Source organism: Leucopleurus acutus (assembly GCF_964270905.1).
Source record: "Leucopleurus acutus genome assembly, chromosome: 1".
Taxonomy (NCBI): domain Eukaryota; kingdom Metazoa; phylum Chordata; class Mammalia; order Artiodactyla; family Delphinidae; genus Leucopleurus; species Leucopleurus acutus.
In genome coordinates, this window is record NC_139142.1 from 99,714,780 (window position 1) to 99,740,978 (window position 26,199).

The following is a 26,199-nucleotide window of genomic DNA, read 5'->3' on the forward strand; positions in this document are numbered from 1 at the left end:
TGCAATATTACTTCAAAGGGTCTGCATTTGCTCACCGAACCTCACCAATCCTATCACTGCTGCGTTTATTCTGCTGTACACATGCTTGATTCTCTTTCGGAGACATATAAATCCATAGGTTTTAAGATTCTTACTAGTCAGGTATATTCTTAGGCTTTTAATATGGGATGTTGAGTCCACTTCGTTGAGCAAGGAGTAGCTATTCTCTATTACATATTTGTCTTATGGAACGGTATCTGCTAATTTCAATTTCTGGTTTTATGCAGCACCCTAACTCACCTTTCCCCTTAAGCAAGCATAAGTTGGTTTTCTACATTTGAGACGCTGTTCTGTTTTGTAATTCAGTTCCTGTGTAGCCAAGTTTACATTCCGTGTAGTAGTGATATCTTATGATGTTTCTCTTTCTGTGTGACTTATTTCACTTAGAATCATCGTACCTGAATCCACTCATTATGCTGCTACGGGCCTGATGACATAGATTTCATTGCTGAGTGATATTGCATTGTACGTAAGTACCACAACTTCTTTATCCATTTTTCACTTTTTGCGATATTAAACTTGTACCGTAAACGAGGTTCTTGTAAACAGAGCCATCCCAACCTTTGGGGTGGCTGTGTCTTTTTGATTTTAATTTCCCTAAGCTATAGGACCATAAGTGGAAGTGCCCTAGGCTCTGTTGCTTAGTTTTTTGGATGTTTCAGGAAACACCATACACTTCTCCAGAGTGGCTGTTGGCAATTTACATCTCGCCCATCAGCATAACAAGGCTCCCAGTTCTCCATGGCCTGTCCTGCCTTTCTGGATTTTACTCTTTTTTCAGAAGGCCCTTTGACCGGGGGGCAGTGAGACTTCATTGTAGTGCAGATTTCCTTTGCAAGCTTGCTTGGTTGGCCAAAAAGGGCGTATGCGTTTTTTCCTGAATATATTCAGGAAAAAACGCATACGCCCTTTTTGGCCAAGTGCATCATTGTGGACATTCTGCCTCTTTTCCTATGCTTTACATGCAATTCCAGTCTACCTCCTGAAATCGGTTTCCTGCAATTCTGCCCCGCTTTCAACTCCTCTTGGCTGCCTTACTTCAATATATTTTTGGAAGATAGCTGTCATTTATAACTCTGCAGGTTTGTGAATTACAGTGCCCCTGAGCTCCTTTCTTCAACTCGCTTTCTTGTGAGCTGGCCACAACACCGCAGGATTGCTTCAGGCCCTAGTTGGTTTCCGGCACGGCATGCTGAGCCTTTGGTTAATTCCTCTTCCTGGTGGGAAATGAGAGTTAAATTTGCCCGTCCAGACCCCTCCAGCTAGTCTCTCATTGGTTCTCCCTATTCCTGTTCATTTTCCACAGAAATTGCAAACTGGGCCAAACAGGAGTTTAAAGGCACTGACTCTCCAAGTGGGGAGAGTGTTAGTAAAGCGTCTGGAATGTTGCACCCGAGTACCAGGGGACGTAAACTGAGACACATTTGAACACGTTTTCCGATCACACGGTGGATCATACTCTGGGTTCCACATGCATGTTTCAGCTGAAGGAAGAATCCCTTAAACATGGAGAGTTGAGACCCATGGAATGGGTACCATGCAATATGACTTCAAAGTGTCTGCATTTGCTCACCGAACCTCACCAATCCTATCGCTGCTGCATTTATGCCGCTGTACACACGCTTGATTCTCTTTCGGAGACATATAAATCTATAGGTTTTAAGATTCTTACTAGTCAGGTATATTGTTAGGCGTTTAATATGGGGTGTTGAGTCCACTTCGTTGAGCAAGGAGTAGCACTTGTCTATTATATATTTGGCTTATGGAACGGTATCTGTGCTAATTTCAATCTCTTGTTGTATGCAGCACCCCAACTCACCTTTCCCCTTAAGCAAGCATAAATTGGTTTTCTACATTTGACACTCTGTTCTGTTTAGTAATTTAGTTCCTGTGTAACCAAGTTTACATTCCGTGTAGTAGTGATATCTTATGATGTTTCTTTTTCTGTGTGACTTATTTTTTTATTTTTTTTATTTTTTTATTTTTATTTTTTTTGCGGTACGTGGGCCTCTCACTTTTGTGGTCTTTCCCATTGCGGAGCACAGGCAACGGACGCGCAGGCTCAGCGGCCATGGCTCACAGGCCCAGCCGCTCCGCGGCATGTGGGATCTTCCCGGAGCGGGGCACGAACCCATGTCCTCTGCATCGGCAGGCGGACTCTCAACCACTGCGCCACCAGGTAAGCCCTGTGTGACTTATTTCACTTAGAATCATCGTACCTGAATCCACTCATTATGCTGCTACGGGCCTGATGACATAGATTTCATTGCTGAGTGATATTGCATTGTACGTAAGTACCACAACTTCTTTATCCATTTTTCACTTTCTGTGATATTGAACTTGTACCGTAAACGAGGTTCTTGTAAACAGAGCCATCCCAAACTTTGGGGTGGCTGTGTCTTTTTGATTTTAATTTCCCTAAGCTATAGGACCATAAGTGGAAGTGCCCTAGGCTCTGTTGCTTTGTTTTTTGGATGTTTCAGGAAACACCATACACTTCTCCAGAGTGGCTGCTGGCAATTTACATCCCGCCCATCAGCATAACAAGGCTCCCAGTTCTCCATGGCCTGTCCTGCCTTTCTGGATTTTACACTTTTTTCAGATAGCCCTTTTGACCGGGGGGCAGTGAGACTTCATTGTAGTGCAGATTTCCTTTGCAAGCTTGCTTGGTTGGCCAAAAAGGGCGTATGCGTTTTTTCCTGAATATATTCAGGAAAAAACGCATACGCCCTTTTTGGCCAAGTGCATCATTGTGGACGTTGTGCCTCTTTTCGTATGCTTTACATGCAATTCCAGTCTACCTCCTGAAATCGGTTTCCTGCAATTCTGCCCCGCATTCAACTCCTCTTGGCAGCCTTACTTCAATATATTTTTGGAAGATAGCTGTCATTTAAACTCTGCAGGTTTGTGAATCACAGTGACCCTGAGCTCCTTTCTTCAACTCGCTTTCTTGTGAGCTGGCCGCAACACCGCAGGATTGCTTCAGGCCCTAGTTTGTTTCCGGCACGGCATGCTGAGCCTTTGGTTAATTCCTCTTCCTGGTGGGAAATGAGAGTTAAATTTGCCCGTCCAGACACCTCCACCTAGTCTCTCATTGGTTCTCCCTATTCCTGTTCATTTTCCACAGAAATTGCAAACTGGGCCAAACAGGAGGTTAAAGGCACTGACTCTCCAAGTGGGGAGAGTGTTAGTAAAGCGTCTGGAATGTTGCACCCGAGTAGCAGGGGACGAAAACTGAGACACATTTGAACACGTTTTCCGATCACACGGTGGATCATACTCTGGGTTCCACATGCATGTTTTAGCTGAAGGAAGAATCCCTTAAACCTGGAGAGTTGAGACCCATGGAATGGATACCATGCAATATGACTTCAAAGTGTCTGCATTTGCTCACCGAACCTCACCAATCCTATCGCTGCTGCATTTATGCCGCTGTACACACGCTTGATTCTCTTTCGGAGACATATAAATCTATAGGTTTTAAGATTCTTACTAGTCAGGTATATTGTTAGGCGTTTAATATGGGGTGTTGAGTCCACTTCGTTGAGCAAGGAGTAGCACTTGTCTATTATATATTTGGCTTATGGAACGGTATCTGTGCTAATTTCAATCTCTTGTTGTATGCAGCACCCCAACTCACCTTTCCACTTAAGCAAGCATAAATTGGTTTTCTACATTTGACACTCTTTTCTGTTTAGTAATTTAGTTCCTGTGTAGCCAAGTTTACATTCCGTGTAGTAGTGATATCTTATGATGTTTCTTTTTCTGTGTGACTTATTTCACTTAGAATCATCGTACCTGAATCCACTCATTATGCTGCTATGTGCCTGATGACATAGATTTCATTGCTGAGTGATATTGCATTGTACGTAAGTACCACAACTTCTTTATCCATTTTTCGCTTTCTGTGATATTGAACTTATATGGTGAAGAAGGTTCTTGTAAACAGAGCCGTCCCAAACTTTGGGATGGCTGTGTCTTTTTGATTTTAATTTCCCTAAGCTATAGGACCATAAGTGGAAGTGCCCTAGGCTCTGTTGCTTTGTTTTTTGGATGTTTCAGGAAACACCATACACTTCTCCAGAGTGGCTGCTGGTAATTTACATCCCACCCATCAGCATAACAAGGCTCCCAGTTCTCCATGGCCTGTCCTGCCTTTCTGGATTTTACACTTTTTTCAGATGGCCCTTTTGACCAGGGGGCAGTGAGACTTCATTGTAGTGCAGATTTCCTTTGCAAGCTTGCTTGGTTGGCCAAAAAGTGCGTATGCGTTTTTTCCTGAATATATCCAGGAAAAAACGCATACGCCCTTTTTGGCCAAGTGCATCATTGTGGACGTTCTGTCTCTTTTCCTATGCTTTACATGCAATTCCAGTCTACCTCCTGAAATCGGTTTCCTGCAATTCTGCCCCGCTTTCAACTCCTCTTGGCTGCCTTACTTCAATATATTTTTGGAAGATAGCTGTCATTTTAACTCTGCAGGTTTGTGAATTACAGTGCCCCTGAGCTCCTTTCTTCAACTCGCTTTCTTGTGAGCTGGCCGCAACACCGCAGGATTGCTTCAGGCCCTAGTTTGTTTCCGGCACGGCATGCTGAGCCTTTGGTTAATTCCTCTTCCTGGTGGGAAATGAGAGTTAAATTTGCCCGTCCAGACACCTCCACCTAGTCTCTCATTGGTTCTCCCTATTCCTGTTCATTTTCCACAGAAATTGCAAACTGGGCCAAACAGGAGGTTAAAGGCACTGACTCTCCAAGTGGGGAGAGTGTTAGTAAAGCGTCTGGAATGCTGCACCCGAGTAGCAGGGGACGAAAACTGAGACACATTTGAACACGTTTTCCGATCACGCGGTGGATCATACTCTGGGTTCCACATGCATGTTTTAGCTGAAGGAAGAATCCCTTAAACATGGAGAGTTGAGACCCATGGAATGGGTACCATGCAATATGACTTCAAAGGGTCTGCATTTGCTCACCGAACCTCACCAATCCTATCACTGCTGCGTTTATGCCGCTGTACACACGCTTGATTCTCTTTCGGAGACATATAAATCCATAATTTTTAAGATTCTTACTAGTCAGGTATATTGTTAGGCGTTTAATATGGGTTGTTGAGTCCACTTCGTTGAGCAAGGAGTAGCACTTGTCTATTATATATTTGGCTTATGGAATGGTATCTGTGCTAATTTCAATCTCTTGTTGTATGCAGCACCCCAACTCACCTTTCCCCTTAAGCAAGCATAAATTGGTTTTCTACATTTGACACTCTGTTCTGTTTAGTAATTTAGTTCCTGTGTAACCAAGTTTACATCCGTGTAGTAGTGATATCTTATGATGTTTCTTTTTCTGTGTGACTTATTTTTTTATTTTTTTTATTTTTTTATTTATTTTTTTTTTTTTGCGGTACGTGGGCCTCTCACTATTGTGGTCTTTCCCATTGCAGAGCCCAGGCTCCGGACACGCAGGCTCAGCGGCCATGGCTCACAGGCTCAGCCGCTCCGCGGCATGTGGGATCTTCCCGGAGCGGGGCACGAACCCATGTCCTCTGCATCGGCAGGCGGACTCTCAACCACTGCGCCACCAGGTAAGCCCTGTGTGACTTATTTCACTTAGAATCATCGTACCTGAATCCACTCATTATGCTGCTACAGGCCTGATGACATAGATTTCATTGCTGAGTGATATTGCATTGTACGTAAGTACCACAACTTCTTTATCAATTTTTCGCTTTCTGTGATATTGAACTTGTACCGTAAACGAGGTTCTTGTAAACAGAGCCGTCCCAAACTTGGGGAGGCTGTGTCTTTTTGATTTTAATTTCCCTAAGCTATAGGACCATAAGTGGTAGTGCCCTAGGCTCTGTTGCTTTGTTTTCTGGATGTTTCAGGAAACACCATACACTTCTCCAGAGTGGCTGCTGGCAATTTACATCCCGCCCATCAGCATAACAAGGCTCCCAGTTCTCCATGGCCTGTCCTGCCTTTCTGGATTTTACACTTTTTTCAGATGGCCCTTTTGACCGGGGGGCAGTGAGACTTCATTGTAGTGCAGATTTCCTTTGCAAGCTTGCTTGGTTGGCCAAAAAGGGCGTATGCGTTTTTTCCTGAATATATTCAGGAAAGAACGCATACGCCCTTTTTGGCCAAGTGCATCATTGTGGACGTTGTGCCTCTTTTCCTATGCTTTACATGCAATTCCAGTCTACCTCCTGAAATCGGTTTCCTGCAATTCTGCCCCGCTTTCAAGTCCTCTTGGCAGCCTTACTTCAATATATTTTTGGACGATAAGTGTCATTTATAACTCTGTAGGGTTGTGAATTACAGTGTCCCTGAGCTCCTTTCTTCAACTCGCTTTTTTGTGAGCTGGCCGCAACACTGCAGGATTGCTTCAGGCCCTAGTGTGGTTCCGGCATGGCACGCTGAGCCTTTGGTTAATTCCTCTTCCTGGTGGGAAATGAGAGTTAAATTTGCCCTTCCAGACACCTCCAGCTAGTCTCTCCTTGGTTCTCCATCTTCCTGTTCATCTTCCACAGAAACTGCAAACTGGGCCAAACAGGAGGTTAAAGGCCCTGACTCTCCAAGTGGGGAGAGTGTTAGTAAAGTGTCTGGCATGTTGTACCCGAGTACCAGCGGACGAAAACTGAGACACATTTGAACACGTTTCCCGATCACACCGTGGATCATACTCTGGGTTCCACATGCATGTTTTAGCTGAATGAAGAATCCCTTAAACCTAGAGAGTTGAGACCATGGAATGGGTACCATGCAATATTACTTCAAAGGGTCTGCATTTGCTCACCGAACCTCACCAATCCTATCACTGCTGCGTTTATTCCGCTGTACACATGCTTGATTCTCTTTCGGAGACATATAAATCCATAGGTTTTAAGATTCTTACTAGTCAGGTATATTCTAAGGCTTTTAATATGGGATGTTGAGTCCACTTCGTTGAGCAAGGAGTAGCTATTCTCTATTACATATTTGTCTTATGGAACGGTATCTGCTAATTTCAATTTCTGGTTTTATGCAGCACCCTAACTCACCTTTCCCCTTAAGCAAGCATAAGTTGGTTTTCTACATTTGAGACGCTGTTCTGTTTTGTAATTCAGTTCCTGTGTAGCCAAGTTTACATTCCGTGTAGTAGTGATATCTTATGATGTTTCTCTTTCTGTGTGACTTATTTCACTGAGAATCATCGTACCTGAATCCACTCATTATGCTGCTACGGGCCTGATGACATAGATTTCATTGCTGAGTGATATTGCATTGTATGTAAGTACCACAACTTCTTTATCCATTTTTCACTTTTTGCGATATTAAACTTGTACCGTAAACGAGGTTCTTGTAAACAGAGCCATCCCAACCTTTGGGGTGGCTGTGTCTTTTTGATTTTAATTTCCCTAAGCTATAGGACCATAAGTGGAAGTGCCCTAGGCTCTGTTGCTTAGTTTTTTGGATGTTTCAGGAAACACCGTACACTTCTCCAGAGTGGCTGTTGGCAATTTACATCTCGCCCATCAGCATAACAAGGCTCCCAGTTCTCCATGGCCTGTCCTGCCTTTCTGGATTTTACTCTTTATTCAGAAGGCCCTTTGACCGGGGGGCAGTGAGACTTCATTGTAGTGCAGATTTCCTTTGCAAGCTTGCTTGGTTGGCCAAAAAGGGCGTATGCGTTTTTTCCTGAATATATTCAGGAAAAAACGCATACGCCCTTTTTGGCCAAGTGCATCATTGTGGACATTCTGCCTCTTTTCCTATGCTTGACATGCAATTCCAGTCTACCTCCTGAAATCGGTTTCCTGCAATTCTGCCCCGCTTTCAACTCCTCTTGGCTGCCTTACTTCAATATATTTTTGGAAGATAGCTGTCATTTATAACTCTGCAGGTTTGTGAATTACAGTGCCCCTGAGCTCCTTTCTTCAACTCGCTTTCTTGTGAGCTGGCCACAACACCGCAGGATTGCTTCAGGCCCTAGTTTGTTTCCGGCACGGCATGCTGAGCCTTTGGTTAATTCCTCTTCCTGGTGGGAAATGAGAGTTAAATTTGCCCGTCCAGACACCTCCAGCTAGTCTCTCATTGGTTCTCCCTATTCCTGTTCATTTTCCACAGAAATTGCAAACTGGGCCAAACAGGAGTTTAAAGGCACTGACTCTCCAAGTGGGGAGAGTGTTAGTAAAGCGTCTGGAATGTTGCACCCGAGTACCAGGGGACGTAAACTGAGACACATTTGAACACGTTTTCCGATCACACGGTGGATCATACTCTGGGTTCCACATGCATGTTTCAGCTGAAGGAAGAATCCCTTAAACATGGAGAGTTGAGACCCATGGAATGGGTACCATGCAATATGACTTCAAAGGGTCTGCATTTGCTCACCGAACCTCACCAATCCTATCACTGCTGCGTTTATGCTGCTGTACACACGCTTGATTCTCCTTCGGAGACATATAAATCCATAGTTTTTAAGATTCTTACTAGTCAGATATATTGTTAGGCGTTTAATATGGGGTGTTGAGTCCACTTCGTTGAGCAAGGAGTAGCACTTGTCTATTATATATTTGGCTTATGGAACGGTATCTGTGCTAATTTCAATCTCTTGTTGTATGCAGCACCCCAACTCACCTTTCCCCTTAAGCAAGCATAAATTGGTTTTCTACATTTGACACTCTGTTCTGTTTAGTAATTTAGTTCCTGTGTAACCAAGTTTACATTCCGTGTAGTAGTGATATCTTATGATGTTTCTTTTTCTGTGTGACTTATTTTTTTACTTTTTTTATTTTTTTATTTTTATTTTTTTTGCGGTACGTGGGCCTCTCACTTTTGTGGTCTTTCCCATTGCGGAGCACAGGCTCCGGACGCGCAGGCTCAGCGGCCATGGCTCACAGGCCCAGCCGCTCCGCGGCATGTGGGATCTTCCCGGAGCGGGGCACGAACCCATGTCCTCTGCATCGGCAGGCGGACTCTCAACCACTGCGCCACCAGGTAAGCCCTGTGTGACTTATTTCACTTAGAATCATCGTACCTGAATCCACTCATTATGCTGCTATGTGCCTGATGACATAGATTTCATTGCTGAGTGATATTGCATTGTACGTAAGTACCACAACTTCTTTATCCATTTTTCGCTTTCTGTGATATTGAACTTATACGGTGAAGAAGGTTCTTGTAAACAGAGCCGTCCCAAACTTTGGGATGGCTGTGTCTTTTTGATTTTAATTTCCCTAAGCTATAGGACCATAAGTGGAAGTGCCCTAGGCTCTGTTGCTTTGTTTTTTGGATGTTTCAGGAAACACCATACACTTCTCCAGAGGGGCTGCTGGTAATTTACATCCCACCCATCAGCATAACAAGGCTCCCAGTTCTCCATGGCCTGTCCTGCCTTTCTGGATTTTACACTTTTTTCAGATGGCCCTTTTGACCAGGGGGCAGTGAGACTTCATTGTAGTGCAGATTTCCTTTGCAAGCTTGCTTGGTTGGCCAAAAAGTGCGTATGCGTTTTTTCCTGAATATATCCAGGAAAAAACGCATACGCCCTTTTTGGCCAAGTGCATCATTGTGGACGTTCTGCCTCTTTTCCTATGCTTTACATGCAATTCCAGTCTACCTCCTGAAATCGGTTTCCTGCAATTCTGCCCCGCTTTCAAGTCCTCTTGGCAGCCTTACTTCAATATATTTTTGGAAGATAGCTGTCATTTTAACTCTGTAGGGTTGTGAATTACAGTGTCCCTGAGCTCCTTTCTTCAACTCGCTTTTTTGTGAGCTGGCCGCAACACTGCAGGATTGCTTCAGGCCCTAGTGTGGTTCCGGCATGGCACGCTGAGCCTTTGGTTAATTCCTCTTCCTGGTGGGAAATGAGAGTTAAATTTGCCCTTCCAGACACCTCCAGCTAGTCTCTCCTTGGTTCTCCATCTTCCTGTTCATCTTCCACAGAAACTGCAAACTGGGCCAAACAGGAGGTTAAAGGCCCTGACTCTCCAAGTGGGGAGAGTGTTAGTAAAGTGTCTGGAATGTTGTACCCGAGTACCAGCGGACGAAAACTGAGACACATTTGAACACGTTTCCCGATCACACCGTGGATCATACTCTGGGTTCCACATGCATGTTTTAGCTGAATGAAGAATCCCTTAAACCTAGAGAGTTGAGACCATGGAATGGGTACCATGCAATATTACTTCAAAGGGTCTGCATTTGCTCACCAAACCTCACCAATCCTATCACTGCTGCGTTTATTCCGCTGTACACATGCTTGATTCTCTTTCGGAGACATATAAATCCATAGGTTTTAAGATTCTTACTAGTCAGGTATATTCTTAGGCTTTTAATATGGGATGTTGAGTCCACTTCGTTGAGCAAGGAGTAGCTATTCTCTATTACATATTTGTCTTATGGAACGGTATCTGCTAATTTCAATTTCTGGTTTTATGCAGCACCCTAACTCACCTTTCCCCTTAAGCAAGCATAAGTTGGTTTTCTACATTTGAGACGCTGTTCTGTTTTGTAATTCAGTTCCTGTGTAGCCAAGTTTACATTCCGTGTAGTAGTGATATCTTATGATGTTTCTCTTTCTGTGTGACTTATTTCACTTAGAATCATCGTACCTGAATCCACTCATTATGCTGCTACGGGCCTGATGACATAGATTTCATTGCTGAGTGATATTGCATTGTACGTAAGTACCACAACTTCTTTATCCATTTTTCACTTTTTGCGATATTAAACTTGTACCGTAAACGAGGTTCTTGTAAACAGAGCCATCCCAACCTTTGGGGTGGCTGTGTCTTTTTGATTTTAATTTCCCTAAGCTATAGGACCATAAGTGGAAGTGCCCTAGGCTCTGTTGCTTAGTTTTTTGGATGTTTCAGGAAACACCGTACACTTCTCCAGAGTGGCTGTTGGCAATTTACATCTCGCCCATCAGCATAACAAGGCTCCCAGTTCTCCATGGCCTGTCCTGCCTTTCTGGATTTTACTCTTTTTTCAGAAGTCCCTTTGACCGGGGGGCAGTGAGACTTCATTGTAGTGCAGATTTCCTTTGCGAGCTTGCTTGGTTGGCCAGAAAGGGCTTATGCGTTTCTTCCTGAATATATTCAGGAAAGAACGCATACGCCCTTTTTGGCCAAGTGCATCATTGTCGACGTTCTGAGTCTTTTCATATGTTTTCAGTGCAATTCCAGTCTACCTCCTGAAATAGGTTTCCTGCAGTTCTGCCTTGCTCTCAGTGCCTCTTCATAGCCTTACTTCAATATACTTTTGGAAAATAGTTGGCCTTTATAACTCTGCAGGTTTTTGAATTGCAGTGGCCCATAGCTCCATTTTTCAGCTCTTATTTTTGTGATCTTGCCTCATATCCACAGGATTTCTTCAGGCCCTATTCTTCTTCTGGGGTGCCTTGCTCTGCCTTTGGTTAATTCTTCTTCCTGAATTGAAATTAGAGTGACATGTGCCCATTGAAACCGCTACAGCTATTTTCTCACTGGTTCCCCCTATTCCCATTCATCCTCCGCACTAACTGCAGACTGTGCGATACCGGAACTTAAAGGCATTGACTCTCCATGTGGAGATGTTGTTAGTAAAGTGGCTGGAATGTTGATCCGGAGCCCCAGGAGAGGAAAATGAGGTGCATTTTAGAAACCTTTCCCGATCATATGGTATACCATCCGCTGGATTTCCCATGCATGGTTTAGCTGTAGGAAGATTCCCTTCAACTTGGAGTGTTGGGACCCTTGGAATAAGTAGCATGAAGTATTGCATTAAACTTTCGGCAGTTGCTCACCAAAGCTCTCCAATCCTTTCAGCCCCAAGTGTCCAGCCTTATGTCTTATCCAGCTGTGGGTTTATATGTGGTCATTCCAGGTTGCATCACAGCCCCTGAGCGAATTTTGTAAGAATTTTTCTCTCTTTCATTGTTTCTGCGTTTTGGTTTTAAAATTTATTTCTATAATGGGGTTTAGCTCATTTTCACTGCTGTGTTTGTGCCGCTCTGCTCACACTTGATTCCCTTATGGAGATATATCAATACATGGGTTTTAAGATTCTTATTACTCAGATATATTTCTCTGCGGTTTATAGGGTGTGTTGAGGCCAGTTCATTGAGCAAGGTGTAGATCTTGTCTGATACCTATTTGGTTTATTGAACGGTATCTGTGCTAATTTCAAACTCTGGTTTTATGCATCACCCCACCTCTCCTTTCCCCTTAAGCTGACATAAGTGTGTTTTCTAAATGTGAGACACTGTTCTGTTTTGTAATTCATTTTTTGTGCAGCCATATTTATCCTCCCTCTATAAGTGATATCTTATGATATGTTTCTTTTTCTGTTTGACTTATTTCAAGTAGTATTATCGGACCTCAATCCACTCTTTATCCTTCTACTAGCCTTATTACATTGATTTCATGGTGAAGAGATATTCCATTGTACATAAGTACCACATTTTCTTTATCCATTGTTCTCTTTCCTGGGATATTTAAGGTGTACTGAAGTTGAGGTTCTTGTAAACAGAGTAGCCCTAAACTGTGGTGTGCTTGTGTCTTGTTGATTTTTAGACTTCCCTAGATATACTCCCATGATTGGAAGTGCCCTATGCTCTGTCGCTCTGTTTTTTAGATCATTTAGGAACCACCATACACATGTCCAGAGTGGCTCTCGGCAGTTCACACACTGTCCATCAGCGTATAAAGGCTCCCTGTTCTCCATGGCCTGTCCTGCATTTCTGGTTTTTACAATTTTTTCGGATGGCCCTTTTGACCGGTGGGAAATGAGACTTCTTTGTTGTGCACATTTGCATTGCTTGCTTGCTTGGTTGCCCATAAAGTGCGTATGCGTTTTTTCCTGGATATATTCAGGAAAAAACGCATACTCCCTTTTGGGCCAACTGCATCATTGTCGAAATTCTGCCGCTTTTCATGTGCTTTAAAGGCGAGTCCAATCTATCTCTTGAAATCTGTTTCTTGCAATTCTGTCTTGCATTCAGATCCTCTTCTTTGCCTTACCTCAACATATTTTTGGACGTTAGTTTTCATTTATAACTCTGCAGGTTTGTGAATTGCAGTGACCCTGAGCTCCATTTTTTAAGTTGCTCTTTTGTGAGCTGGCCTCAAAACCGCAGGATTGCTTCAGGCCCTATTTTGGCTCCGGCGAGGCGGGCTGAGCCTTTTTTTAATTCTTATTCTTAATGGGAAATTAGAGTGACATGTGCCCGTCCAAACCCCTACAACTATTCTCTCATTGGTTCCCCCTGTTCCCGTTCATCCTCCTCACAATTTGCAAAATGTGTGAAACAGAAGTTTAAATGTGCTGATTCTCTAAGTGGGGAGATTCTAAGTAACGTGGCTGGAATGATGAACAGGAGCACCAGGAGAGGATAAATGAGGTGCATTTTAGACACATCTCCCGATCACATGGTGTACAGTCCTCTGGGTTTTCCATGCATGTTTTAGCTGTAGGAAGATTCCTTGAACCTGCAGATTTGGGACCCATTGAATGGGTACCAGGTAGTATTACTTTAAAGGGTGTGCATTTCCTCACCCAACCTCACATTTCTCTTAGCGCGAACAGTTTCCAGCCTTATGTCTCATCCTGCTGTGGGTCTAGATGTGTTCAATCCATGTTGCATCACCGTCCCTGAGGAAAAGTTGTAAGAGGTTTTCTCTGTCTCTCTGTCGTTTATTTTTTTCAATTTATTACTATGTTGTTTACAGCTGATTTTCAAAGCTCTGTTTCTTGCTGCTGTACATCCACTTGATTCACGTACAGAGAGACATCAATAATTTCTTTTTCAGATTCTTACCAGTCATAGATATTCTTTTCCGGTGACTTGAGTGTGCTGAGTGCAGTTCTTTTAGCTACCGTGTAGGCCTTGTTGATTATCAGTTTGGTATTTGGAATGGTATCTTTGCTAATTTCAACCTCCTGGATGATGCCTCACCCCTCCCCACCTTTCCCGTTTAGCAGCCTTACGCGTGTTTTCTACATATTTATGTCACTTAGAATGATCATACGTAACTCCTCCGGAGTTGTTACAACTGGCCATATTTCATTGATTTCCAGGCTGAGTAATATTCCACTCTACATAAGTACCACATCTCTATCCATTTTTTCCCTCCAGAGACATTTAAGTTATATCCTAGTCGAGGATCTTTTAAACAGAGAGGCAGTAAACATTGGGGTGCCTGTGTCCTCTCGATTTTTGTTTTTCCCAAGATATACGCCCATGAGTGCAAGTGCCCTATGCTCTGTAGCTCATTTTTTAGATGCTTTAGTAAACACAATACACTTCTCCAGAATGGCCGTTGGCAATATACATTTCCACTATAAGCCTCACAGGGCTCCCTCTTCTCCTTGCCCTGTCCTGCATTTCTGGCGTTTACACTTTATGAGGATGGCTCTTCTGACTGATGCGAAGTGATATCTTTTGTAGTATTGATTTCCAGTGCCCACCTGTTTGGTTGGCTAAAAAAGTGTATGCCCTTTTCTTGAATATATACAGAAAAAAACGCATACAGCCTTTTTGGCCAACTGCAATGTCGGCAATGTTCAGCCCCTTTTCTTGTGCTTAATGGCGAGTCCTTTCTACCTCCTCAAATCCCTTTCCTGCCATTCTCCCTTGCTTGCCAATCCTTTTCTCTGACTTCCCTCAAGACATTTTTCAGTGATAGATATTTTCAACTCTGCAGTTTCGTGAATTTTACTGCCCCTGAGTTCCATTGTTCAACTTGTGTTTATGGGAACTGGCCACAAAGCAGTGGGATTTCCTCAAGCCCTATACTGTTTCCATGGGCAACCCTAGCCTTTGGTCAATTCATCTTCCTGATTGGAAATTAGAGTGACATGTGCCTGTCTGAACACCTAGGACTTGTCTCTCATTGTTCCTCATCCTTCCGCTTCATCCTCTGGACAAATTCCAAACTGTACGCAACAGGATGTTGACAGTGTTGACATCTCCAAGTGGGGAGACTGTTAGTAAAGACGCTGGAGGGGTGAACCCGAGCACCAGGAGATGAGGAGATGAGATGCCTTTTCCAAACTCTTCCCGATCAGACGGTATACCATCCTCTGGATGTGACAGACATGTTTTAGCAGTAGGAAGAGTCCCATTCATGTAAGGAGAACACCAGGGCTTTTTCAAAATCAGTGTCTCCCCGAAACCCAAACTGGGGAGTTTTTTAAGCTACGGCTACACATATGTTCATTAAGGGCCTTGGGAAGTAGGCAGAGTCCAAACTTTAGATGACTGAAGTCTTCAGGGTCAGAAGCACTCACCACCGGCTTCCCTTAGGTTACACTTTAACTGTCATTGATAGATGATGTCAATAAAAATATCTATTCTTTTTCCGATTATTTCCCCTTATAGGTTATTGCACAATATTGAGTGTAGTTCCCTGTGCTATACAGTAGTTCCTTGTTGATGATCTATTTTATACATAGCAGTGTGTATGTGTTAATTCCAAACTGTTAATTTATCCCTCCTCCCACCTTTCCCCTTTGGTAATAATAAATTATAAGATTTTATACTTCTCAGAAATGGGGGAGCTGAAAGAGAGGTATCATTTTCAATGGAAAAGCATTTAAAACAAGATTGAAGCTTTAACCAAGATTATTAGATGTACATCCTTGGAAAGAAATCACTTCATTTCTCTAATATTGACCTGACAAATAAGACAAACCTTTTCACTGAACTTGCTTATAATAAAGTGATGGAAATATCAAATGGAAGTGTTAGAAACATCTTATTTTACCCGAGCCTTATAAACTGTTCTATGTTAACTACAGTTTGGCTCACACATCTGTTCATTGAAGTTACAATAGTCTCAATTTCTGTTACTGATCCTCCAGAGTGGACCCCAACAAGGGTCCCCCTGCCCAGTGTCATTGGGGCCAACAGATCGAGACTGAGTTTGGTTCCCAAGCAAAGGAAACTTTATATTTTCATCAGAGAATGGAGAGGTGAGAGCATGCACTACCCCGTGGGCTGTGGGCTGGGCTGCTGTGTAGAGATCCTGTCAGAGTCAGTGGGAGGGAGGGGGCGGAGCTCTCAAGGGCCGGGTTGGCTGCAGCTCAGGCTCTATATCTCGGAGTCTGCACTGGGCCCCAGGAGCTGAGGTGTCGACCCAGCCATTCTGCACCAGGAAATCTGGTCTGAAGTGCCGGGTGTGGAACCTCTGCATGCGGGACCCTAGGAGCACGTGAAATTAGACAAAGCACAAAGGATAAAAAAGGTCAGACTTGACTTTATTGCCCACATTCTATTTTTATCTCCCAGGGATTTTTAATGGGCTTTGCTGGGGACAAACCCCTCCTCTGCCTTTTGTCCCGTTCCTCATTCTTGGAGTGCTGAGGGTGCAGACCCTTCTTCTGTAACTGCTGAGTGCTGAGTTGGGAGCCCTCATACCAGGGGACGAGGGTCAGAACTTCTCCCCAGCAGCCTCCAGGTGACGTTGATTGGCCCCAGGACCCCTGCCTCCCTGCTCGTCCGCCTGAGCACCAGCATTGGAAGTGTTATAGATTCTAATGACCTTTAAGGGTCCAGGAAAGAGATGTGCAGAGACGCTGTGGGGGCCGGTTTCACCCCGCCCCACATTTGTTCGGCCACCTTAGGCTGACCGTTTCTGCCAGCCTAGATGCTCTGACCAGTAGTCTGCTCTTTCTTCAATTAGGCCCCTGAATTAACGTAAAAACAGCACCAGGTGTCAGAGCCCTGCCCGCTCAACTCCCAGACAGTCCAGGGTCAGTGGTGATCAAGGACCATGATGGCCACTGAGTCAACAGCCTTTTGAAGTAAACAGGAGTCCAGCCGGTCTTATTGGCCACCATCATCACGGTGTCTGTAGGCTTTTCTATGGTGACGGTGTGATATACGGTTCCCCCGCCAAGATTATTAGCTCCCCTCCGGGTGCAGGAAGTCCTGCAAGCAGTAGTCTACTCCTTCAGGACACACTATTGTTGTTTTATGAGAGAAACTCCAGGTCAAGTGATGTTCGCACGAGTCGTCATGGTGCCCTGTTGCCCCCGGTTATCTCTCTGGATGTTGGAGTTGGAGGGCCTCCTCACTCGAGGTCGGTGTGCCCACGGAGCGAACCCTGCAACTTCAGGGCATGGTTGGTGATTAGGATCACCACGTGGGGTCCTTTTCCCTTAGGAGGGAGGTGGCCTTTTGGGCTGCTGATTTCCAGGTTTTTAGATACCGCCAGTATCTTGGCCAGATGTGGCAGTGGGCCAAGCCCCTTGGTGACTGTAGTTTATCCTACCTGGATGGCATTCTTGCGTTGTTCCATTTCAAGTGGTCCCAGTTTTTGCACTAATTCTCCAATGGCGATTCACCTTTCACCGGGAATGGAAAGGTCAAAGGGTTTAGCTCAATTAGGGAGTTCCAGGGCAAGGGTCTGAATTGACTGCTCTTTCCATTCTTGAAAGGCCACTTCTGGATTCTGTTCAAAAGGATCATCATCTTTTCCTTTCAGTGTTTCATATAGAGGCCCAGCTAGTAGACTGTAGTTAGGGATCCAGAAGCAGCAAACCCTGGCCTCCCCAGGAACCCCTAAGCTGTCTTCTAGTTTTAGAAAGGGGTAAGGCTGCAAATGGTTTCTTCCCTTTCCTGGGATGGGCTTCTCTGACCTTGTGTGAGAATGAAGCCCAGGCAGGTCACTGCAGTCTGTGATATTTGAGCTTTTTCTTGGACAACTTCTATCCTTTATTGGCTTGGTAGTTCAGAGGCCTCCTTAGTAGGGCTGGCGATCAGAATGTCGTCTGCATATTGAAGGAGGGTTTCCTTTTCCAGAGGTAGAACTTTTCGGTCGTTAGCTAAGCTTTCCCCAAAGATGGTGTGGGAATTTTTGAACCCTTGGGGCAAGACGGCCCGGAAGTATTGTTTTAGTTGTATGTTGAGTCCTGCCACTCACAAGCCAAAATTTCTTGTGACTCTGGGACTAATGGAATACAAAAGAAGGCATCATTGAAGACTAATACAGAATACCATGTCCTGGTGGTTGGTAGAATGACCAGCAGGGTGTAGGGATCAGGAGCAACTGGAGGTATATCCTCGGTGGCTTCACTGACTGTCCTGACATCCTTTACCAGGTCCCCAGCAGCCCATGGGGCTCTCGTGGTCAGGCCAATCCCAGGATATGGAGCTCTCCTGGGCAGGTACCCCACCCCCAACCCAGCCCACGGGGCTCTCATGGTCAGGCCCCTCCCAGGATACAGAGCTACCCTTGCAGGTACCGTGGCAGGGCTGGGCACACAGGAACCGTGCACATAGCCCTCATTGAAGAGCACCCCCAGCTCACCTGTCGCTCAGAGCTGACACAGAGCACCTCAGAGCAGGACTTGAACTAACAAACAGCAGCTCCGACAGGTCTGTGACCCTGGACATCACTCTGTGTGGCCTCCATCCACCTGGTCTTCCAGAGACTTCCACTGCACCCAGGGCACCAGGCCTCTGTCTCCAACCACCACCCACCCCTCCTCTCCCTGACTCCTGGGTTCCTCTCATTAGGAGAGGGTTTTCTTGAAGTTGTCTCCCACTCATGGGCCAGATAAAATGATTAGAAAACAAGCCAAAGCTGCAGCCCCTTGTCTATCCTGACTCTCAGGAGCCCACACCTGTTCCTTGGACCTGGCCGGTTCAGCAAGTTCCATTTTCTGCAACTGTGAGCCCCTGAGGGGTGATGATTGGCTGACCTGGGCAGCCTTACCATGCCGGCCAGCCCTCCCCAGGTGTGCCTGGGTTGAGATCAATATAAATACCACTCCAGGCAGCAAAAGCCCCTGCAGCTGTGCCTGACGCCATTTTCTCTGCCCTGTCAGCAGTCTCGGGGCTGGGCTGGTGGGAGGGAGTGAGAGGCCACGGCTTTGTGGGTGGCCCAGTGTGAGTGGGGCTCTGCTGGACTTTCTGCAGCAGTTGCCAGGCTGCCACCTGCTAAAGAAGAGGATGTGTCACCATACCTGCTGCTGGAATTTCTCCCTGGGCAGAGGTGAGGAAGGAAAAAAGCAGTGGGGGCAGGGACAGGACGGGTATCTCAGGCAGGGAAATGGAAATCTTCCAGAAGAGCACCCAGGGCCAGGACCATCCTGGCTGGCCTGCAGGCACCAAGTCAGCTGGCATGCTGTCACTCGTGTGGCTCCATGGCCCTTCCTCTAGGCTTTCAAGTCCTTGTATATATTCAGGTGTTTTACCTGGGAAGGGCGGGAACAGTTCAGCAGCAACTGGCCTGGGGTTCAGCTCACGTTTTCTCACAGATGCCTCGGCATGGTGCCCCAGCTTTGCAATGAGGACGCTTGTTGTGTGGGGGCTGCTGGCTGAATGGGAGACGATTCCCCACCACTGACCAACTTCAGAATTGTTTACAACTGGAGCAAGTGCCCTGATACGGTTTTCCTCTGAGTAACTGGTGGGTTCTGTTTTTTTTTTCTCTTTTTCGTTTTTGGTTCAAGGTAGATTTTATTCCTCTTTTTTGTATTTACAGATATAAGCATGGAAATAATTTATTCATATAAATACATGTATGTGAAGGGAATAATTGTTTTTTCTGTTTTATTTTTTAAATTTTATTTCTTTTTAATTTTGAATTTTATTTTATATTTTTATACAGCAGGTTCTCATTGGTTATCTATTTTATACATATAAATGTTTACATGCCAATCCCAATCTCTCAACTCCTCCCACCACCACCCCTCCAAGAGCTTTCCCCCCTTGTTGTCCATACGATTGTTGTCTACATCTGTTGCTCTATTTATGCCTTGCAAAACGGTTAATCTGTACAGTTTTTCTAGGTTCCACATATATGCATGAATATACAAGATTTGTTTTTCTCTTTCTGACTTACTTCACTCTGTATGACAGTCTCTAGATCCATCGACGTCTCTACAAATGACCCAATTTCATTCCTTTCATGGCTTAGTAATATTCCATTTTATATATGTACCACATCTTTATGCATTCGTCTGTCTGTGGGCATTTAGGTTGCTTCCATTACCTCGATATTGTAAATAGTGATGCAATGAACATTGCGGTGAATGTCTCTTTTTGATTTATGGTTTTGTCTGGGTATATGTCCAGTCCTGGGATTGCTGTATCATATGGTAATTCTATTATTAGTTTCTTAAGAAACTCCATATTGTTCTCCATAGTGACTGTATCAATTTATATTCCCAACAATAGTGGAAGAGGCTTCCTTTTCTCCACACCCTTTCCAGCATTTGTTGTTTGTAGATTTTCAGATGATGCCCATTCTAACAGGTGTGAGGTGATACCTCATTGTTGAGTCCATTTCGTTGAGCAAGGGGTAGGTCTTGTCTATTACGTATTTGGCTTATGGAACGGTATCTGTGCTAATTTCAAACTCTGGTTTTATGCAGCACCCCAACTCACCTTTCCCCTTAAGCAAGCATAAGTTGGTTTTCTAAACTTGAGACCCTGTTCTGTTTTGTAATTCAGTTCATGTGTAGCCAAGTTTACATTCCGTGCATTAGTGATACCTTATGATGTTTCTTTTTCTGTGTGACTTATTTCACTTAGAATCATCATGCCTCAATCCACTCATTATGCTGGTACAGGCCTGGTGACACAGATTTCATTGCTGAGTGGTATTCTGTTGTACATAAGTACCGCAACTTCTTTATCAATTATTTGTTCTCTGGGATATTTAACTTGTACTGTAGAAGAGGCTCCTGTAAACAGAGCCGTTGTAAATTTTGGGGTGGCTGTGTCTTTTTGATTTTAATTTCCCTAAGCTATAGGACCATAAGTGGAAATGCCCTAGACTCTGTTGCTTTGTTTTTCAGATGTATCAGGAAACACCATACACTTCTCCAGAGTGGCTGTTGGCAATGTACATCCCGCCCATCAGCATAACAAGGCTCCTTTTTCCCCATGGCCTGTCTTGCCTTTCTGGATTTTACACTTTTCTCAGATGGCCCTTTAGACCGGGGGGAAGTGACACTTCATAGTAGTTCGGATTTCCATTGCAAGCTTGCTTGGTTTGCCAAAAAGGGCGTATGTGTTTGTTCCTGAATATATTCAGGAACAAACTCATACGCCCTTTGTTGCCAAGTGCATCATTGTCGATGTTCTGCCTCTTTTCCTATGCTTTAAATGCAAATCCAGTCTACCTCCTGAAATCGGTTTCCTGCAATTCTGCCCCGCTTTCAAGTCCTCTTCGCAGCCTTACTTCAATATATTTTTGGACGTTATCTGTCATTTATAACTCTGCAGGTTTGTGAATTACAGGGCCCCTGAGCTCCTTTCTTCAACTCGCTTTCTTGTGAGCTGGCCGCAAACCCGCAAGACTGCTTCAGGCCCTAATCTGCTTCTGGCAGGGCACGCTGAGCCTTTGGTTAATTCCTCTTCCTGGTGGGAAATGAGTGTTAAATATGCCCGTCCAGACACCTACCTCACTCTCAACCCCTTGGTGATGTGGGTCCTCTGGTTTGTGGCCACTTTTGCTGGGTTCCTCACCTTTCGATGATGTGGCCCCACTAGTGTGAGGACACTCCTGCTTGGTTCTCATCCACGTGGTTATGTGGACCCCCTGGTGAGAGTCTGTTCCTGGCTTTGTTCCTCACCCACCTGTGAGGGAGACCCTCTGCTGATAGGTCACTCCTGCATGGCTGGCACACATTGCCTTGGTGAAGTCAGCCGTGTGGTGGCAGTTGGAGCGTGCTGGGAATCTCTTCCCCCCGGTGATGAGGGCCCTCTTGCATCAGGCCCTGACTGCTGGGCTCACCAACTTTTCTTAGTGAGCCCAGTGATGCTTTGGCACTCCTCTTAGGATCCCATCTCCATGGGGATGTGGGCCTTCTGCTCTGAGGTCCCAACGGCTGGGTTGTTCACATTTTCATGATGTGGGCTCTCTGGTGTTAGTTCACAGAAACCTGGATCCCATAGCCTCTGTGCTCTTGGCCGCCTGCTGGGAGGTTCCAACTGCTGGATTCCTCACTTTTTTAAATTTTTGGGCCCTCTGTTGTGAGGATCCTCCTGCCTGCCTCACTCCCAGCCCCTTCGTGATGTGTGTCGTCTGGTTTGAGGCCACATGTGCTGGGTTCCTCACCTTTCGATGATGTGGGACCAATGGTCTTAGGAGACTCCTGCCTGGTTCACATCCCCTTGGTGATGTGGGCCCTCTGTTGAGAGTCTGATCCTGGCTGGGTTCCTCACCCATCTGTGAGGTAGGCCGTCTGATGTGAGGTCACTCTTGCCTGGCTTGCTCACCTCGCCTTGTGGACATGAGCCCTCTGGTGGCACTTGGAGCCTGCTGGGAGCCTCCTCTCCTCGGTGATGAGGGCCCTCTGGCATCAGGCCCTAACTGCTGGGCTCCCCACATTTTGTGATGTGTGCCCAGTGGTGCGAGGACACTCCAGCCAGGTTCACATCCCCATTGGGGTGTGGGCCTTCTGCTCTGAGGTCCCAAAGCCTGGGTTGCTCACAGTTTCATGATGTGGGCTCTCTGCTGTTAGTTCACTCCTGCCTGCATCCCATAGCTTCTGTGCTCTGGACCGCCTGCTGGGAGGTTCCAACTGCTGGATTCCTCACCTTTCTTATTCTTTGGGCCCTCTGTTTTTAGGCTACTCCTGCCTGCCTCACTCCCATTCCCTTTGTGATATGTGTCCTCTGATTTGAGGCCACATGTGCTGGGTTCCGCACCTTTCGATGATGTGACCCCACTGGAGGGAAGACAGTCCTGACTGGTTCCCATCCCCTTGCTGATGTGGGCCCTCAGGTGAGAGTCTGATCCTGGCTGGGTTCCTCACCCTTCTGTGAGGTGGGCCCTCTGCTGTGAGGTCAATCATGCCTGTCTGGCACACGTCACCTTGGCGACGTGGGCCCTCTGGTGGCAGTTGGAGTGTGCTGGGATCCTCCTCCCCTCGGTGATGAGGGCCCTCTTGCCTTAGGCCATAACTGCTGGGCTCCCCACATTTTCTGATGTGCGCCAAGTGAGTGAGGAGACTCTTGCCAGGTTCCCATCCCCATGGCGATATGGGCCTTCTGCTCTGAGGTCAAAACGGCTGGCTTGCTCACAGTACCATGATGTGGGCCCTCTGCTGTGAGTTCACTCCGGCAAGGATCCCTTATCATCGGTGCTCTGAGCCGCCTGCTGGGAGGTTCCAACTGCTGGATTCCTCAACTTTTTTATTCTATGTGCCCTCTGTTGTGAGGCTCCTCCTGCCTGCCTCACTGCCAGCCCCTTGGTGATGACTGTCCTATGGCTTGAGGCCACATGTGCTGCGTTCCTCACCTTTCGATGATGTGACCCCACTCGTGTGAGGACACTCCTGCCTGGTTCCCATCCCCTTGGTGAGGTGGGCCCTCTGGCGAGAGTCTAATCCTGGCTGGGTTCCTCAACGTTCTGTGAGGTAGGCCCTCTGCTGTGAGGTCACTCCTGCCTGGCTGGCACACGTCACCTTGGAGACGTGAGCCCTCTGGTGGCAGTTGGAGCGTGCAGGGCGCCTCCTCCTCTCGGTGATGACGGCCCTCTGGCGTCAGGCCCTAAATGGTGGGCTCCCCACATTTTCTGATGTGCGCCCAGTGGTGCGAGGACACTCCAGCCAGGTTCCCATTCCCATGGGGATGTGGTCCTTCTGCGCTGAGGTCTCAACTCCTGGGTTGCTCACAGTTTTGTGATGTGGGCCCTCTGCTGTGAGTTCACTGTGGCCTGGATCCCATAGCCTCGGTGTTCTGGGCCGCCTGCTGGAAGGTCTAAATGCTGGAATCTTCACGTTTTTTATATTATGTGCCCTGTGTTGTGAGGCTACTCCTGCCTGCCTCACTCCAAGGCCCTTGGTGATGTGGGTCCTCTGGTTTGAGGACACATGTGCTGGGTTCCTCACCTTAAGATGATGAGGCCCCACTGGTGTGAGGATAATCCTGACTGGGTCCCATCCCCTTTGTGATGTGGGCCCTCTGGTGAGAGTCTGATCCTGGCTGGGTTCCTCACCCATCTGTGAGGTGGGCCCTCTACTATCAGGTAACTCTTGCCTGGGTTGCTCACCTCGCCTTGTTGACATGAGCCCTCTGGTGGCAATTGGACCCTGCTGGGAGCCTCCTCAGCTCTGTGATGAGGGCCCTCTGACGTCAGGCCCTAACTGCTGGGCTCCCCAACTTTTCTTAGTGAGCCCAGTGTTGCTCAAGCACTCCTCTTAGGTTCCCATTCCCATGGGGATGTGGGCCTTCTGCTCTGAGGTTCCAACGGCTGGGTTGATCACAATTTCATGATGTGGGCTCTCTGGTGTTAGTTCACTGTGGCCTGGATCCCATAGCCTCTGTGGTCTTGGCTGCCTGCTGGGAGGTTCCAACTGCTCGATTCCTCAACTTTTGTATTCTATGGGTCCTGTGTTGTGATGCTCCTCCTGCCTGCCTCACTCGCAACCCCTTCGTGATGTGGGTCTTCTGGTTTGAGGCCACATGTGCTGGGTTAGGCAACTTTCAATGATGTGGCCCCACTGGTGTGAGGACACTCCTGCCTGGTTCCCATCCCCTTGGTGATGTGGGCCTTCTGGTGACAGTCTTATCCTGGCTGGGTTCCTCACTCTTCTGTGAGGTAGGCCCTCTGCTGTGAGGTCAATCCTGCCTGACTTGCACACATCACCTTGGCGACGTGGGCCCTCTGTTGGCACATGGAACCTGCTGGGAGCCTCCTGCCCTCGGTGATGACGGCCCTCTAGCATCAGGCTCTAACTGCTGGGCTCCCCACGTTTTCTGATGTGAGCCCAGTGATGCCAGGACACTCCTGTCAGGTTCCCATCCCCATGGGGATGTGGGCTTTCTGCTCTGAGGTCCCAATGCCTGGGTTGCTCACAGTTTCATGATGTGGGCTCTCTGCTGTTAGTTCACTCCTGCCTGCATCCCATAGCTTCTGTGCTCTCGGCCGCCTGCTGGGAGGTTCCAAATGCTGGATTCCTCACTTTTTTTATTCTTTGGGCCCTCTGTTTTTAGGCTACTCCTACCTGCCTCACTCCCATCCCCTTTGTGATGTATGTCCTCTGATATGAGGCCACATGTGCTGGGTTCCTCACCTTTCGATGATGTGGCCCCACTGGTGGGAGGACAGTCCTGACTGGTTCCCATCCCCTTGGTGTTGTGGGCCCTCTGGTGAGAGTCTCATCCTGCCTCGGTTCCTCACCCTTCTGTGAGATAGGCCCTCTGCTGTGAGGTCACTACTGCCTGGCTGGCGCATGCCACCTTGTAGACGTGGGCCCTCTGTTGGCAGTTGGAACCTGCTGGGAGTCTCCTCCCCTCAGTTATGAGGGCCCCCTGGCGTCAGGCCCTAACTGCTGGGCTCCTAACATTTTCTGATATGTGCTAAGTGGTGCAAAGCCACTCCTGCCAGGTTCCCATCCCAATGGGGATGTGGGCCTTCTGTTCTGAGGTCCCAACAGCTGGGCTGCTCACAGGTTCATGATGTGGGCCCTCTGCTGTGAGTTCACTGCGGCCTGGATCCCATAGCCTCGGTGCTCTGGGCCACTTGCTGGGAGGTTCCAACTGCTGGATTCCTCAACTTTTATATTCTATGGACCCTGTGTTGTGAGGCCAGTCCTGCCAGCCTCATTCCGAACCCCTTGGTGATGTGGTTCCTCTGGTTTGAGGACACATGTGCTGGGATCCTCACCTTTCGATGATGTTGTCCCACTGGTGTGGGGACACTCCTGCCTGGTTCCCATCCCCTTGGTGATGTGGGCCCTCTGGTGAGAGTCTGATCCTGGCTGTGTTCCTCACCCTTCTGTGAGGTGGGCCCTCTGCTGTGAGGTCACTCCTGCCAGGCTGGCACACATCACCTTGGCGACGTTGGCCCTCTGGTGGCAGCTGGAGCCTGCTGGGAGCCTCCTCCTCTCGGTGATGAGTGCCCTCTAGCGTCAGGCCCTAACTTCTGAGCACCCCACGTTTTCTGATGTGAGCCCAGTGATGCCAGGACACTCCTGTCATGTTCCCATCACCATGGGGATGTGGGCCTTCTGCTCTGAGGTCCCAATGTCTGGGTTGCTCACAGTTTCATGATGTGGGCTGTCTGGTGTTAGTTCACTCTGGCCTGGTTCCTCTAGCCTCTGTGCTCTGGGCCGCCTGCTGGGAGGTTCCAACTGCTGGATTCCTCACCTTTCTTATTTTTGGGCCCTCTGTTATGAGGCTCCTCCTGCCTGCCTCACTCCCAGCCCCTTGGTGATGGGTGTCCTATGGTTT